We start from the raw sequence: 5330 nt of genomic DNA on the forward strand, positions 1-5330 counted from the left end.
ACTTCACGCAGGGAAGCATGCTGCCCCTCTGGTAGCATGACATCTGGAACAAAGGCTGGGAGAAAGGAAAGGTGCAGGGAGGCCGGATGCAAGACAGGGCCCCGCCTGAATTCAGCCACAAACATCTGTGCGAAAGGCCCGATTACCGAGCGCGCTGGCTGAATGGAGAGGGTTTGTAAAAGAAACGGGCCCTTAAGTCAACCACCTGAACAGTTCCAAATGAAAGGGTAGCAGGGAAGCAACATGGCTGTCATTGAAAAATCTCTGTCGAGGACACCAGCTTGGTATCATGAATTTTAATTATGTTTTTTTCCCCTCAAATGAACTTTAAAGTTCACTTCAGGAAATGGAGGTGCATTCTTCAGCTCTATGTTTCCCGTGAAGAATTTGTTTGAATATACTTCCTCAGTAAAAAACATCATGGAGTCCATTTTATTTAGCATGGCTGCCGTTCAAAACTCTTTGCGTAGGAACATATTTGTACCAACTGTTGCTTGGGGCAGCTTTAAGACTGTAAACAGCCGCAGCGATAGTAATCTTGGTTTTTTAATGCCCCTGGTGTGGGACAATAACATTGATCAAAACTAGCAGCTGCAGAGTAAATGAACTCCTCAAACTTGCTCCCACTGTTCCACACATCACGTGGCCGCACACTAGCCAGGTGGGCCGGCCCTTTGGGTATTGCACAGACCAGACCGAGCCTACTGCAGTGCCATTCCTACCCTGCTCTGCCTGCAAGCGCAACATTTCCTAATAGGGCGACCCTGAAAACCAGATCTTTGGAACAAAACAATAGGAAATATGCGTTAGGTTTCATTGGCTGAAATATATCCTACAAATTCAACAGGTTCTCTCAAAACCAACGTTATCGCCTTCCATTATTCCCAGTGGGCACTGATGGCCTTATTCTCGTTGACAGAGTAGCGCATCCACGTGGTCAGGATGTTTTACCCTAATTCTGATGGTTCTTCTGTAGCCTTCGAGAACTGGTGTGTAAAAAGGGTAAATTATAATGTCCTCTGTTTTGGCCATTACCTGCTACAATTCACACTATCTTTACCCTGAATGGGTAGACCTATATAGAGGAAGGAGGATGGAAGGTGCACACTCTTGAGTTTGCAGAATCTGATTAGAATTCACAGTTAACAACAGTAACAAAATCTTTAGGGTGTGGGGGAGGAAAAGTGGCCCTGGCACAGGGTCACATAAATATACAAAGAGAAAAAAAGAGGATCCAATACGGAACCCTCCCGTCCCCTGCACTACCTTGAATTTGCGTCAATACGGCGCCTTAATAAACAGAAATCTACTGGAATGTATATCTACCCTCTCCATTTAAATGTTTATTAAGGCGCCGTATTGACGCAAATTCAAGGTAGTGCAGGGGACGGGAGGGTTCCGTATTGGATCCTCTTTTTTTCCCCTAGACCTATATAGAGGGCATAACGGGATGTCTTGTAACTCCTCAGCGAGCCTCGCAAGGTTGCGACAATCTTATCATGCTGCACCAACGTGTTCCCGCAATAACAACAGCAGTTCGCAAACCCAGGTTGGGATCACTCACACTCATGTGAACTGAGGAGCATATTACACTAGAGGCGCATGACGCCAAACCTGGGGTTTTAGAGCAGGCCCTCTGATCAACTTGGCATTCGAGAAGAGGTGTTCAGGGGCCGGGGTGGTCACTAAGTAGAACGGAATCACCTTCACAAAGGTTCAAAACTGCCCCAGCTACCGTGCGTCACACAGAGATCAGATAACACTCATTCAGAAGCAATGCTAATTAAAATCATAATGTGTTGCAGTGGGCCAACCCAGCTATTTAAAGCAACTGTCTCTTAAGGTGGCCTAGGACTAGGAGGCAGGCCAGGGTTCTGGGAGGCAGGCCCTCTGTCTCTCCGTCCCCTCCGTCCCCATGCTTGCTGCAGCTGAATAACGCTAGGGAGACCCGAGTCTGTGGACAGCTGGCGAGCGGGAGGCCGCTGGCACATATTTATTAAGGACACTCACCTGATATACATGTGATCACACACCCTCTGGTGACATGCTGTGGTCACAACATCCCTTGTCAACCCTAATAAAAAAAAGCAACAGCGACATAAAATAATGTTTGGCTTATTTACTTTAGGCTTTCATCTTTCCAGTCGTTGTTGTTCTCTTGCGGCCCTGGGCTTCGCTCTTCCTGAGCTGGCACCATGAGGGGTGGCAATTCAGTCAATTATGGACTGTAACCAGTGGACCCATATGGCAGCAGACTGATAACATAACCTGGGTGTTGGAAAACCATACCCTTTCCCCCCAGGTAATAACACAAACACATTGGTGATTGTTGACAATAAAGGGCAGTGGGATTTTTATTGCATGGTTATGGTCATAACAAAACATAATCATAATTACAGTAACCATAATATGCTGTACTTTTGGGCATCGGGTCCCGATGTTGCCCCCTCTGGCCCGTGCCGCCATTCCTGTCCCACGACAGTGTGGTCATTGTACAGTGACCTGTTTTCTTTCTCTTTCTTCTCGCCCTTTTTCTAGGGAGGGAGGGTTCTGGGAAAATGAAGAGACTCTGCGTATGCATGTACTCTTTTTTTTGGGTCCCCGTGCAGGGACCCAAACTGGATCGCTTGGGTCCCCGTGCAGGGAGCACAAACTGATTCTGGTTTTCTGCTGCAACAGCAGCTCCTTACATTAGACCCAGGGCTGCCCCTGGGTCTTTGTTGTGCCTGTGTGGGGGGCTGTGTTGCTTCTTTCAGGACCTTCATTGCTTCTTTCTTCGCGACCCCCAACACCCTCATTCCCCCCCCCTGTCACTTCCCATTTACGCTTTCCCTCCACCCCTTGTAGCTCACATTTCCCCATGCCCTCTCCCCGTCCACGCATTTTATCTAGCCCGCATCTGCCCCTGCTTGCCCACTAGTCATCGTGAGACTCGCCATACACCAAATCAATAAGGCAAATGGTTGAATTGCCAGGCAATTCTGGGGAAGCGTGCCTTGTGGGTATAACACGTTCAGACTTATACCGAGTCGCACCCCATTAAAACGCCTATTCAACACACCCAAGTACAGATAACGTAAGTTCTTGGCAGTCGGCTGAGGCTGACTCGTACGCAGCCCGCAGTGACTGTTCCAGTTGTATTTGGAATGGAAACCCAGGTTTTTAGCGGTTTTCTTTCTTTGCCTGCGTTGGAGACCATTTGCACCCCAGGGAGCGGGTGATGCCACGTATTGCCCATACCCTGTGCTGTGGATTCCGTTCCCATTAAATTTAAAGTTCCGGACAAAACCACTCCCCCCCAACCCCCCCAACGCAGCCCCCATGGTGTAGCCGTTGACCCCAACTCCCGTACTACATGCTGCCGACAAATCGGTCACAGAAACTGAAAGAATGAAAAAGTCCATATCTGCTTGTTCGCCAGCTCTCGTGGCGACTCACACCCATAAATTAATCGTAATCCACAAAACAATGCAAACCAAACTCACAATTCCATGCAGTCGTATAGCCCCGTGTGCCCTAAGCCGTGCATTCCGTTAACCTTTCTTAACATTCCGGACCAAACCTTCGAACCGCCCCCCCCGCCCACCACAGCCACCACGGTGTAGCCGTGTAGCCAACTCCCGTACCACGTGCTGCCAAATTAACGGTAACGGAAACTGCATGCTCGGAAGTGCAAATCTTCTAGACCGCCGGCTTTTGTGGCGATGCAAACCCATAAGTTAACCCCCGCTACTATCATCAACTTGGTCCCCCTACCTTCCCGACAGACAGGCGCGCACTAAGGACTAATCCTTCCTTCCCCGTATTCGTTGACCGCTCGACCCTCCCACTCGGTTGCATACTTGTGCCTTTGCACATTGTTTTCGTCTACCCGTGCCTGTGCCGCGCAGCCCCCACCACCCAGCCAGTATCCAACCCTCCCTATCCCTCGTGCATGCTCCTCCCCCCAACCTGTCCCCGCCAAACCCAACCATCCGACCGAGTACCCCACATACCCGTTCGCCTTCGCTCATCCGTACTCCCTTTCCTTACTTCCCGACAGGAACCGGATCAGCAGCACTGGAGCACCGAAGCTACGATCCCGAACTCACAACCCGGACGGGAGCAGGAGAACAGCAACGCCGGATACACGCAGGCAGCAACAGGACAGCAACGTCGGCGAGGAGCCGGCAAAGAGGGACCCCGCGACCCTTGTCCGTTGTATTTATGGCGCCCATGGGCGCGCAGGAGATGACGTCACCCACCCCTCCCCCTTCCCCTCCAGACTCCTCTGGCCGCCGTGCCGCGTGAGGCAATCGGCACTAAGGGGGGGCCCCCGCCGAGGGGCCCTCCTTCGTAGGGCGCGGGAGCCCGTCGGTGTTGCCAGCCCCACGGCCGGCACGGTAATTACCCTTGTGATGCCTAACACTGTTGCACCCTGTACACTTCCTGTCACTGGTGCTTTGCACCCCTTTGGGAGGAAGGGCAAGGTGTTATTTAATAGCTTGCCCTTCATTCTTATTGCTCCGGCTGGCGACGGTGATGTCTGCCTTTGGGCGGAAACATGTGATGGAGGAGGGGGAGAGAGGAAGCAGCTGTGTGTGAAAGCTCTGTGCTACGGCTGTCCCTGCCCTCCCCCTTTGCTGGCAGTCATGGGGCACAGGTTACCCGCCCCCGCCAGTTACACTTTGGCACTGGCCAGCACCCATGGATGGCGAGCATGTTTGACTGGGCTATGGGCGTCCCGTGTTTGGAGGTTTCCTTAGTGGGGCTCACTGGGACTTGCATTTTTTATCTTCCGGACCCATGCGCTTACCCGGTCCTTCCCCGGCCTGGCTGCATGAGTACTCTCAGGGGAGACCTGTGGCTGGCAACAGTTACCGTGGTGTTCACAGGGACGTCAAGCTTACCTGGTCCTCTAGATGCTGTCCAGCGTGGGAGCCCTGCAACTGTGCTCTCCTTCAACCTGTGCTCCGGGGAAAATGTCAGGGCAAGCCTCTCCTAGTTGTCCCGGGGCCCGATTCCCGTTCGTCAGTGGAGCGGCCCTCCTGCCGGCAACTGGGAGAGGCATCGGCTCACTAAATGTCACAGCAGCCAACGTTGTGCGCACATAGGCATCCCAAAAAGACGGCACAACACAGACGCTAGGAAAGAAGCACACTGGCTTCCTATCAAAGAGAGAATCATTTGCAAAGCCCTTGCACTCACACACAAATGTATTCACCAAACCGCTCCCACCTACCTCTCTGAAAAAATTCACCCCATCCTCACAACCAGACCTACCAGAACACCCTATGCGAACATGCTCACGGTGCCCAAATTCAAGTGATCTCGAGCTGGTGGCACCAGCT

This window comes from Ambystoma mexicanum, chromosome 6q (genome assembly GCF_040938575.1).
Source record: "Ambystoma mexicanum isolate Mex_15411 chromosome 6q, UKY_AmexF1_1, whole genome shotgun sequence".
Classification (NCBI taxonomy): domain Eukaryota; kingdom Metazoa; phylum Chordata; class Amphibia; order Caudata; family Ambystomatidae; genus Ambystoma; species Ambystoma mexicanum.